Below are 12,262 nucleotides of genomic sequence, written 5' to 3'. Positions count from 1 at the left end.
CTACATTGTATAAAAAGACAAATAAATGAGACTTCTTTAAACTGTCTTAGAAGATGTCTCAAGTCTCCCATGGCTCTGAAACTTCAGTGTGGATGGGCAGTTCACCACATTTGTTGTCCATAGTGTACTTGTTTGGACAATTTCTCAATTTCCAAACAGCAGTGATGTTTTCTGCAACAGATGAATTACAAAACAAAATATTACACATCTTGTCCTCCCTCTGATAGAAATCTTTGTGGTCTTAAACAATTAAAACTCCTTAGTTTAAACTCGAAGTATTATTAAGGAAAGTTGAAATTTTATGATAGTGATTAAATTGAAATGTGAGATTCAAAAATGTGTCTATATTTGGGAATATTCATTATGATTTTAATGTTAATTTTTTTGAGCCAATACCATTTCCAAAAACTTAAACTGCAGAAATACTAGAACATGTGCAGTTATAGCTTAAAAGAATGTGGTGAAATTATCTGCAGTAGGGCAAAATTTAAAACAATGCAAATGGTTTTAAAAGAGGATTAAGTAACTATATTTAATGATGAGTAAGTAGTAGGTTAAAAAAGGAATTATTTTGAATAATAAGAAAAATAAAGATTCTAAGATACATATTCAGTGAGGAAAGTTTCAGAATCACATGTTTGCTATCATTTCATTTTCGCAAAAGAAACAAGAATAAAAATGAAAACTACACACGTGCATGCATACTCACTGCAAGACACTTGTAAATTGAAGGGGGTAATGTTAATGTTGACATAGGAACCATCAGCATAATATAGGAGTGTCATGAAAACCAGGATCTATAACCACTTTAATTTAAAGGACTTTATATTCTCTATTATACCTTACTATCTATAATAATAAAATTAAATTTTCCATACTTAAAGTATAAAAAAAAATAAATTGAGTAAATTGTGAACTTGGATCTCAAGTCCAGTTCCTTTAGTTCTCTCAGAACTATCTCCCTTCATTTCAAAGTTCATGGAATGGTTTTTGGTTTTCCTAACATGTACCACTGTATTTTAAATTTACACATCACCAGGACATTCTTTTTTCTTGTTCTCTTATTATTAGAACATACATTTAATGCCTTCTGACAATCTAGCCATTGTAAACCTCCCAGGTTTATCAACTGTCATCATCCAAGTACCCACAGTGCAGATTTCTGGTATTACAATGGTTTTAGATTTTGTCCTTTGGATTTTTTGAAAATAAATTATAGTGTCTATTTACATGGATAAAGAGTGACCACTGTCTTTGGCTGGTTTTTGTTGATAATGAGGCCAAGACCAGGGCCTTCACTGAATTCCCACATGTGCTTGGTTGCAAGCCACACTCAGGTGACAGACAGTCTTGCAGTTGCTGCTATTGGTCACATGAAGACTGGGAAAGAGAGTGCATCAGATCAATATAAACTTATTTCTCTTGCAAAGCATAGCAACTTGAGGCACATGCATTATGAATATTGGGTCAGAAGCATTATCTTCATATTCAAAGACTAGCATATAATTATCAAGAACAGAAATGTAAAGAACATAAATAGCTTGATGATAGAATTGGTACACATTTTATTAGAAATTCTATTTGAAATCCAGAGAAGAGTAACTGAATAGATTAAAAACATATCAGATATTAGATGACAGAGAATATGAGAAAATTTCAACTTTTTTTCCAATTGAATTTAACAATGTTTTGCTCCTTAGTTGACTGATTGAATAATTTGCCTCTGCCAGGATGTAAATTCTCAGAGATACTCTTTCTGCCATTGTGCCAATCTATGACACAGCTAGCGTAGTATTTATATGCTGTGCTGGTCAATATCCTTCAGAAATGCCCAGCAGAACACAGGCACAAATATTCTCCTTCAACAAATACTCATCGAATATGAAATCAGACTTCTACTGATACTGAGGTACCAGTACTTCCACTGGTACAGAGTCATCTGGAGGGCTTGTTATGAGGCCTCATTCAGGATGAGGCAAAAGTTTTGAAGTTTGCATTTAAAAGTTTTTAAAAAGTCATGTATAAAGAGTGGCCGCCATGATGATTAAACACATTATATTGTGCCCTTATAAAATGTGATCAAAAACCACAAACTTTATGACAATAAGTAATTGTTCTTATTTGGTCTGCTCATTCTGAAAAAACTGAGTCTTGTCCTATGCAACAGGGCTGGAGCAGTTGGAACATGCGTCAGTTGGAACATGTTTAAAAGCTAATGGATAAAATTGTTTTACATTTCATATAAGACAAATAGAGTAAATTAAGGACACATTTCTAATATGTTCAGATATTCCAACAAGTAAATATCTTATATATCTCAGTTTGCTCCATTATTTGTCAAACACATTTATTTTCATTTTGATAAAAATGTCTCAAAAATGCCTTAGTAATTTGCGCTTTGGTGAGGGAAATTTGGAAATAATGAATGTGAGCTAATCTCTTTGTGACTCAAGGATTCTCACTCAAAATCATCAGCTTTGGAGCTATGCTTTTATAATGTGATGCTCATTGGGTTTTTGAGGTATAATGCTTGTCTCTAAACTGAATTGCCCCAAACTACTTTATAGTAGTTGATTTCACTACCTGTGTTCTCTCCTTCACTCTTATTTTGTATTTCAGTATACCAAATTTACAATGTTTTTGTTGGTTTTGTTACCAACGGAAACATCAGGTGAATTAAAAGACACCAAGATAAGTACTCATCAAACTAAAAAGTAAATGCAATTCCACATTATTTTTGCCCGAGGGTGGGTGGGTAAATTTACCATAATGCAGTCTTCTCAGTCTTGAGCATGCTTCAGTGTCATCTGGAGGGCTTGTTAAAATGTAGGTTGTCGGGTCCCACCCCAGAGCTGTTTCAGCAGATCTGGGGTGAGGCCCGAGAATGTGCATTTCTAGCACTTTTCCAGTGGATGCTGCCCATCTGAGGACTACACATTGAGAGCTACTTGCTGCTTAGAAAAGTGGAATGGGGATAGTTTAATGAATCAGTAAGAGTTTAAGGTTTCAGGAAATGTCTGGAAGTCTGCAAGTAGAAAAAAAGGGAATGTTAATTTTCTCTTCACATATTGTGCATTACATTTATGGAACACAAAGAGGGAGCGCTGTGGGACAGTCAAGGGAGTTATATAAAATGATAGATTACAGTTACGTGTTAGTTCACAAAATGATTTCTGGAAGATACATTAAATAATCCCAACATTATAAACTGATACCACATCGGGCAACCTCACTCTCCAAAATCCTCTCATGTTGCCTTTGCACTAAGCTGGCCTGGATGGCCCATTGGTTGGACCCCATGTGGCATTCCTAATATCTCTGTGTGCTAATCCATTGGTTGCCACTAAAGTGCTTTGCCAACGGATTTTGTTCTCAGATAGTGCACAGCACTGAAGAGAAAATCACTTTGCAAATCCAGTGATTTCATGGGCCACTAGGCTCTCTGGATTCTCTATTACCCAGTTTATCTTTTGTTCATTTAATGCATCACAAACAACATTGAATTAGTTTTTGGACAATTAGGTAAGATATTAAACTAAAGATGTACATATAAATATGTCAAGTCATTATTTTAAGAATACATCTGTAAGACATAGTTGGAGAAGGCTTTTTCTTGTGAACATTGTGAAGGCTTTTCCCCGCAACTCTCTAATAGTTCAACAGGTATCAACTTGCATAAATAATACTTCTTTCTCAGAGGGGTTCACAAGTGAGAAAAAGAATTTTCTATAATGGATGTTTAAAAAAATCACTTCCAAGGCAATTAGTTCTTGTAAATCTCCTGAAATAAACATCAGGAAATTAAATTGGTGTGTGTTTGTTACTAGAATGAACATCCGCAAGCAAATCCAAGATTGCAAATGTTTTAGCTCAGGCCTAATTTCAAGTCTCTGAAAGACCCTTCCTTCCTGAGCTATGACCACCTAAAGTCCTCCTGCAGCTTCACCATTGCCTTAACTTTCAGCACAAATCCTGAAATGATGCTAAGGAGGTGTACATGACTACATGTCTACAAGCTGTGGTTTCATCATTTTTTTCTTTGTCTCTGAGCTAATGCCGAGAAAACACCCTGGTTCTGCTAAGTGGATCTCAGTCTGTTACTTAGTCTCCTGCTCTCCAGTCACCCAAGTCTGATTCCTGAGCACCCAAATCTGATTCCTCAGCTTGATTCTTTTTTGTTACGTGTCATTGCCCTCAGGAAAGGGTACCCCAGTCCTGGATCCTAGACCATTGTCTGGGACCCTCCTCTGAAATGCCAAATATTTCTAATTTCAATTTGCTATCCTTCTTGTAAGGATGAATTGTCTCATACTGCATCCATCTCTTTGGACAGGCCAACACTTAATTTGTAACCCTTCATGGGTATCTACTTAACTGAACTACAACCTACTATCGCTTCATCTTGTCGGACAGGCTAGTGTAGTCTCGCTTTACATCTGTGATGGAATCTATCCACCCAGATCCTATTCAGTAATAGAGCCTTTTCTCAAATCCCAGCCCTTCCTCATCTGAGCTACATGACAATAAGTAATTAATTGGTCTTACTTGGTCTGTTCATTCTGAAAAAACTGAGTCCTTACTGAATGGAGTTTCGTAAGGACTGAGTTCTTATGGAGCCATATTATACATGGGAGTGATGGACATGAACAAGGTACAATTTCTCTCCTGAAGAAACTTAATTTCTTTCTTTCTTTCTTTCTTTCTTTCTTTCTTTCTTTCTTTCTTTCTTTCTTTCTTTCTTTCTTTCTTTCTTTCTTTCTTTTTCTTTCTGTCTGTCTGTCTGTCTGTCTGTCTTTTTTTTTTGACAGAGTCCCACTCTCTCACCCAGGCTGGAGTGCAGTGCATAATCTTGGCTCACTGCAACCTCCGCTTCCTAGGCTCAAGTGATTCTCCTACTTCAGCCTCCTGAGTAGCTGGGATTACAAAATCAGTCTGCCATCATGCCAGACTAATTTTTTTAATATATATTTAGTAGAGACAGAGTTTTGCCATATTGTCCGGGTGGGTCTCTAACTCCTGACCTCAAGTGATCTGCCTGCCTCAGCCTCCCAAAGTGCTGGGATTACAGGTATGAGCCACCGTACCTGGCTCATTTTTGATGACAGGGCAAACAAGCAAACAATTGAAATACAGGTTGAGTATTCCTTATCCAAAACTCTTGGGATAAGATGTGTTTTGGATTTTTAAAAAAATCTTCAATATTTTCATTAAACTTACTGGTTGATATCCCAAATTCAAAAATCTGAAATCTGAAAAGCTTTAATGAGCATTTCCTTTTGAGCATGACCTTTGAGCATCGTGTCAGCATTCAAAAAATGTGAATTTCAGATTTTTGGATTAGGAATGCTCAACCTACACAATACTTTAACCATAAATTCTGAAAACCTTTCTTTAAAGGACGTAGTAGAAGAGGTCAAAGAATTGTCCTTCCATAAACATTCATTCTATCATTTGCTCAAACCCCACTGTGTTTCAGGCATTTTGTTAATACATCAGGAATGGACCCAAAAGGCCTTTCTGAGAATTGTGAGTTAGACCCAGATATTCACCCAAGTCCAGAGCATCCAAGACCTTTCGCCTCCAAATACCAATGATAATTTGTCTTGTGGTCCTAAGACGTTAATCAGAGCTGCTTATAATAGACAGCTTCTGAAACTGGCTTCTCTCCCCTGTAGCCCCAGATGGTCTACCCTGGACCCTGATGATGTTAGGTTGGAGGATTTTAAGTGCAGTCACTTTGTTGCCACTTCCACTTTCTTTCCAGAACCTCTGAATCAAATGTCAGCCTGTTTTCATTGTTCCCTTTCTGTTTAGCTGGAGCTGGATATACTGAAGTAATGAAAGTTTTCTGAGCTGACTGCACTGATAAACCTAGAAGGAGACCATGGAGCTGACTGCACTGATAAACCTAGAAGGAGACCATGGTGATAATTGCTTCATAATTTTCAAAAGTCAGCATTAACTGCTGAGTAGCAGAGTGGACTTAAATTTGTGTCTTCAGTGGAAATGATCACAGTGATGTCCTTACTGCCTCCTAACTCATGAAAGGAACAACTGGCTGGTCCCTGGAACTCCCTGCATGACTGATGATTGCCCACGGACTTCTAAAACCATCTTTACTCTGAAAATGTGAATGTTGCCCATGACCTTTGGCTGATGGATGATATCTGGGCCTGAGATGGCAATATCAGGTGTTTCTGAAGACATCCTAGGGAAATGTGGGGATTGCCATGGTGCCTCTGAGCTTACCTCTAGAACAGACATTTTGATAAGCACTTTTGCTTCTTTCTCTGAATTCTAAATCAGCCCTAGATCGCTGGAGGATAATTCTGAAACAAGCCCTACCCAGTCAATTTTCCTGAAGTTTCATGAGGATTCTGAAGAGCGGTGACTGGTGTTGGACTGAAACCAGGGAGGAAGGCCAAGGAGAGGAGAGCACTCAGAGGCAGTGGGTGGACAGAGGTCATCCAGAGACTTGCAAAAAATAGGACCAAAGCCATGGCCCCAGACAGGAGTGGCAATCCTAAGTGCAGTTTTAGTTGCACTTTTGAGATAATGGAAGTACAAAATCCATCACTTAACCTCTTTTAGCATCAGTTTATTCATCTGCAAAACATTGACATGCTACTTCACAGCATTCTTCACATATAATAAGAAACAGCATGTTAAAATACTAAACAAAGCTTAAGATGTGATGCAAATATACTATCAGAGTAGATTGTAGATTATAGTTCTATCACTTATCTCTTTCTTATTCATAAGAGAAGCTCTTATGAACATTGAGTTAATTATTTCTTTTCCCTCCTTATTTATGAGCATACATGTCTTATTCAAGGTTTAAAATATCACTTGGAAATTAACAAGGGGTTTCACAAATATAGTAATATTCCCTATTTGTTCACAATATTTTGTCCCAGAATGATGCTTTTGAAAAAATAAAAGAACTGCTTATAAAATCGTGGTACAGTCAAGGCAGACTATAAACAAATGCTCACCAACCAACAGAAGAAATCTATCCTGCAATATAGATGACTTTCCCAGTGCACCATGATAGTTCTTTTAAGCTGTTACGAATTATTCCATAAACATGTATTTAGAGACTTTTAAATATGCAGATTATTGGCCTGAGAAACCATTTCATCTCCAAAGGAACATTTGCAGGCTGTTATGCAAATCTGCATTTGAGGAACTTTCACATTATGATCTTAGTGAATTCTTGACCAGATAGACTTGAACAGCTGCCACCCATGCTTGGGAAGTCCCTTTGCTTGAGAAGACAAAATAGCTCATTTGTTTGCAATTCTTTCCTGAAAGTACACAAGGGCAATTTTCTACATTGTGAATTGCTTCTATCAGAGCAACATTTTCCCTGAAAGACCATAGCTCATTATGCTATTTAGAAACAAACAAACAAAAATGCATACAAACATTTTTTGGGGGAGTTTTATAATTTGTGCCCAGAAGGGACAAGTTTCTTTTCAGATTAAGTTTTAAAAAATGTTCCTTTATTGCTGTTATGTTCAAGCTGACATGGAGGTTATAACTGAGAGAATCCCCCTCTGAAATAATAATGCCTTACGTTTGTATAATGTTTTATACTTTTCAAAGTGCTTTCAGGCACATTATTTCATTTGATCTTCAAAACAGCTCAGTGAGGCAGGTAAAGTAGGTGTTTTTATTCATTTCTTTTTAGATAAGGAAATAGGTTCAGACTACAAATATTATCCGAGTATCTACTAACTCCATCGTATTGCGTGAGGTGTCACAGAGGATAAAATAACATATATTCCTAAAAGAAGAATCTTGGTTTTAGATAAGACATAACAACACAAAGTTAAATAATACTAAATGTACAATATGGTTCAAAAGGTGACAAAAGACAATTTATGCTCATAGTATTAGAAGCATGAGCAAACTGTATTCTGGCAGGTTAAGGGAGACTTCTTAAAGCAGGTGCCACCCGAATATATATGCCTGGAAGGAGGTTTGGAATTTGGATTTGGCATCATAATCACCTACTCATATAACCTTAAAATAGAAGAGATTTTGGCATTCATCTAGTTTGTTCTGATACTAGATGTTGGCACTCCCTATAGCACCTTAAACAAAAATGTTGGAATAGCTATGAGTCTTACAAATTCTATCTTATGAAATCCCATCTCTACTAAAAATAAATTTTAAAAACATTAGCCAGGCATGGTGACAGGTGCCTGTAGTCCCAGCTACTCGGGAGGCTGAGGCAGGAGAATGGTATGAACCCGGGAGGCAGAGCTTGCAGTGAGCCAAGATCGCACCACTGCACTCCAGCCTCGTGACACAGCGAGACTCCGTCTCAGGAAAAAAAAAAAAAAAAAAAAAAAAAAAAATTCTATCTTATATGCAACTGCAATCTCCAGTTCTATAATTCTACCCTCTGTTGACTAGAGTAAAACAAGACTAATCTATTTTCTCTTTCTGTGGAAAGCCTTTAATATGTCTGTAGTCAGTATAATAGCTTGATCTGCCTTTAGTCTTTTCTTCTTTCCATTTAATTTTAAAGCTTCTGGAGATACAGTCATTATTTTACTGCTGGGCCCCTATTTTATTTCTCCAAATTATCTGTAACTTTGGCCATCCCAAATTGATACACTGTTTTAGATATGCAGATTTGAATGAGGCTCTAAAAACTATCGTTATCTTTCCAATTCACTACTAGCATGTCTGTTAATACTACTAGTTGTGAACAATTCTCACATATAAAAGTAACTAACTTTTGTGTAAAAGCAGCATAATTAATGTGCCTGGAATGAGTCATGGATGTCTTCCTAAAGAACAAAGGCCACCTTTCTCAAGAACAAAGACTGCCTTCGTTGTGATGGCTTTTTTTCTTTTTCTTTTGTATTTTTCTTAAGCCGTTCATGATCTATGCATGTCTGCACAGATGATACTTGCTTAAGGAACTAACACTAAAGCTCTAATACAATAACAATTTTTGGTGCTTTGTTTCTCATTTTTATTACTGGGAAAGTAAAAATTAATAGCTCATGTAAATTAATAATCCAATACTGACCCCTGGTGTGTAATGAAGAAATTGCTTACTGGATGAACTAGTGGATGCTTGGGAAAAGTTTTATGTTTTAATATAAGAGTATCTTTCTCCAAGTAAAGAAGTTTCCTAGGCTATAATTTAAAATGTGAAAATTGGGAAATGTCAAACTAACTAACTGAATGTAGAGAATGTCTCTATGGTAGTCTTCAGCAGTGGGTAAATAAAAAGAAAAGAAAGAACAGCTGACACCAGAACTGTCCCATTCAAAAATGTTTTTTACAATTCGGCCAGCGTTTAAGAAACTAAGCACAGTGAGTTGAGAATGAATGATCTACCCTCCTTCACTTCACTATATTTGAATCAGACTTTAAAAAAAACAAAAAAAAAAAACGAAAACCTCTTTTGAATTTCTCTGAGTCACCTCCTCAGACGGTAGATGTGTCTTCATTGCCTGCCACTCCCCCAAAGTGTCTCTCCATTTATTTCAGACACAAGATCCCAAAGTCACAATTTTCTAGTCTTACTTGCTCTTCTTTGTTATCTTGTCATTTTCTAAAGCCATACCATATGCCTGCTTTACCATTCAAAGGTATAGTATTTGTTAGGCTGGTTCTTGTTTCAGGTTTCTCATTCTCCTTCCTATTTTCAGTATGTGCCCTTCCCTCACACCCTATGCTCAAGCCAAATTATCTATCCAGCATGTCCCCCATTGGTAACTTCTGAGAAGAAGTACTGCAGAGTGGACAGATGGGACTGGAATGAGTCAGTCACTTTGCAGACACAGGTGTAAGCCATGCAGGTTTAGGCCTCTACTGCCACCAGCGACCCTATTGATGGCCTATTCCCTCCTGTAGCAGAGCTCATAGAACCTTAGAAATTCACCTGTTGAGGAAGTATCACTGGGCCAGTCGTCAATGAACCCAGATTCCAATTTAATCCTGGCATTGCCCCTGACTTGTTATGGGACTTTCTGCAATGCAGTTCAACTCCTAGGTTATGAAACTTCTATTTTCTAATCTGTAACAAAGGGTGATTACATTAGACGATTTCTAACATCCTTTATAGTACTCCAATTCTACAACTCTATACATGTGGATTCAAGAGGCTAGCTCAAACCCTGGGTTCTTCACTTCTTGCAATGCTCTCTCAATTTCCTCCTTCTCCCATCCTCTGGTTTGTCCATATGTTACTGTACTTGCGTACTTCCTATGTGCACTAAACCATTATATGGACTACACTCTACTGTATCTATTTGTCTATCTTTTTTCTTTCATTGAACTGAGATATGGTAGGCTGGGATGAGCTCTCTATACCGAGATATATACAGTAGGCTGAGATGAGCTCTCTATACTGAGATAGATACGGTAGGCTGGGACCAGCTCTCTATACTGAGATAGATAATGGTAGGCTGGGACGAGCTCAATATACTGAGGTATATACAGTAGGCTGAGACAAGCTCTCTATACTGAGATAGATGCAGTAGGCTGGGACCAGCTCTCTATGCTGAGATAGATAAATGTAGGCTGGGATGAGCTCTCTATACTGAGATATATACAGTAGGCTGAGACGAGCTCTCTATACTGAGAGATATGGAAGGCTGGGACCAGCTCTCTATACTGAGATACGGTAGGCTGGGACTAGCTATCTATGGAATGAATGAGAAAATAATGCATATCTTGTCTTTATCCTGCAGGTCTGTCTCTGCCACATATTTCTGAGGAGCTCCTGGGTCTGGGAAACTTTGGAGTCAGCACTGACCTTTTATCCTGGTTCTATAAACCAGATCACATGCAAGAATGTTGCTTCTTAAAAATTCTCAAAAGTGATGAATAGCTGTAGTCCATGCTAAAGGAAAATTGAGAACACCAAGTTGTTAGTGAGAGCTGAATCACTCTGAGTGATGGAGTGAGAAGTTTTGTTAGGTTGGTGCAAAAGTAATTTGCGGTTTTTTACATCAATTTTAATGGCAAAAACTGCAATTACCTTTGCACCAACCTATAGTTCACAGAGTCAGGTAGACTAGGTAAAGGCAGGCAGAAAGCAGAGACTGGGGAGGTGGAGAAGAGTTAGTGAAATGATTTGACCTTGGAGACAATGGGGTGAAGGCCCAGGGAAGGTTCCAGACTCTTGGGGTGGCCATAGGAAAGTTTTAAAACTCAGAATTTAATTTGACTCAATTTGTTTGCCAATTCAACTCTCAATTTGTAATTTGCAATAAACTTTTCTATCTTCACAAATTCTTTACATGGTAGGTTTTTGTGGAAAACAATAAAGGTGATGAACATTCTGTCTGGGTCAATGGTTCTTGATCTTCAAGACTCTTTAAAATCACTTGAGGAACTTTTGAAATCTGCATGCTGATGTCAGACTCCTGAGTGATTACAACAGAATCTCTGCAGGTGGGACCCAGGAATCAGTATAACTTAAAAGATCCCAGGTGAATCCAATATGCAGCTTGCTTTGGAATGAGTTATTGTGAAACAATAGACTACAGTGATCAACGTGAACTCATCTGAGAGACTCCTCGGCAATCATGTCTGCTTTGTTCTTTAATCAGTTCTGTTTCACATTATTGGAAACACCTATTTTAATTTTATAAGCCTCCATTTTTCTCAAAACTTCCACCTCCAATTCCATGTATACTTTCAACTAATGACTTCCCTTCTACCTTTCAGAGATAATTAGAGCTCAACATGAAAAATTTCTTTATTTCCTGTCACCAAATCTGTAAATGCGTTTTTTCTTAATTACTTTTCATTAGTGCCTTTCTATCAACATTTAACCATCCAAAATCATCCATCTCTAGAAAGTAACAATACAGAAATATAGGGTGTGTGTTTGTTGGAAATAAAATAATACTAACAAAGACCTCTCTGAACCAACATAGAAAAGAGAACACAGTTTATTACTACATGAACATGGTCAGATTTCTATGCTCGTAGGTACTACAAAAGTGACTAAAAAATCTATAGAGACTTTCACATAATTTATTTAGCAAAGCAGAAGTGAAAATAACTTCTCATCTCCTCAAGAGACAAAGGGTTACATCCTAAGATAGTCTTCTTGGGAAAAACTCCCAAGTAAGTTTTGAAGGCATTTATTTACAATTCCAAGGATCAGAAAGTCTGCATTCTTCCATTGCAAAATTAAAAGAGTAAAATTATTTGGACCTATTAAGATTTCAAGGAAATACTCTAAGGAAGAGAGGAATGGAAAGATAGTGACCCCCAACCT

At 37.2% G+C, this 12,262-nt stretch overlaps 1 long non-coding RNA gene across 2 annotated transcripts in view; it reads left to right on the top strand.

Moving 5' to 3' along the window:
• LOC105492590 (uncharacterized) overlaps positions 1 to 11,265 on the top strand; it is a 79,348-nt gene extending 68,083 nt beyond the window's left edge. For both annotated transcript variants that reach the window (XR_011609719.1, XR_011609720.1), the window contains exon 5: positions 5,815 to 11,265. This is a non-coding gene — a long non-coding RNA (uncharacterized lncRNA). The remainder of the gene's footprint in view (positions 1 to 5,814) is intronic.
• The last annotated feature ends 997 nt before the right edge of the window (positions 11,266 to 12,262 follow it).

Source organism: Macaca nemestrina, chromosome 11, assembly GCF_043159975.1.
Source record: "Macaca nemestrina isolate mMacNem1 chromosome 11, mMacNem.hap1, whole genome shotgun sequence".
NCBI lineage: Eukaryota > Metazoa > Chordata > Mammalia > Primates > Cercopithecidae > Macaca > Macaca nemestrina.
The sequence above is the reverse complement of the archived record's forward strand: the minus strand, read 5'-3'. Positions and strand labels throughout refer to the sequence as shown.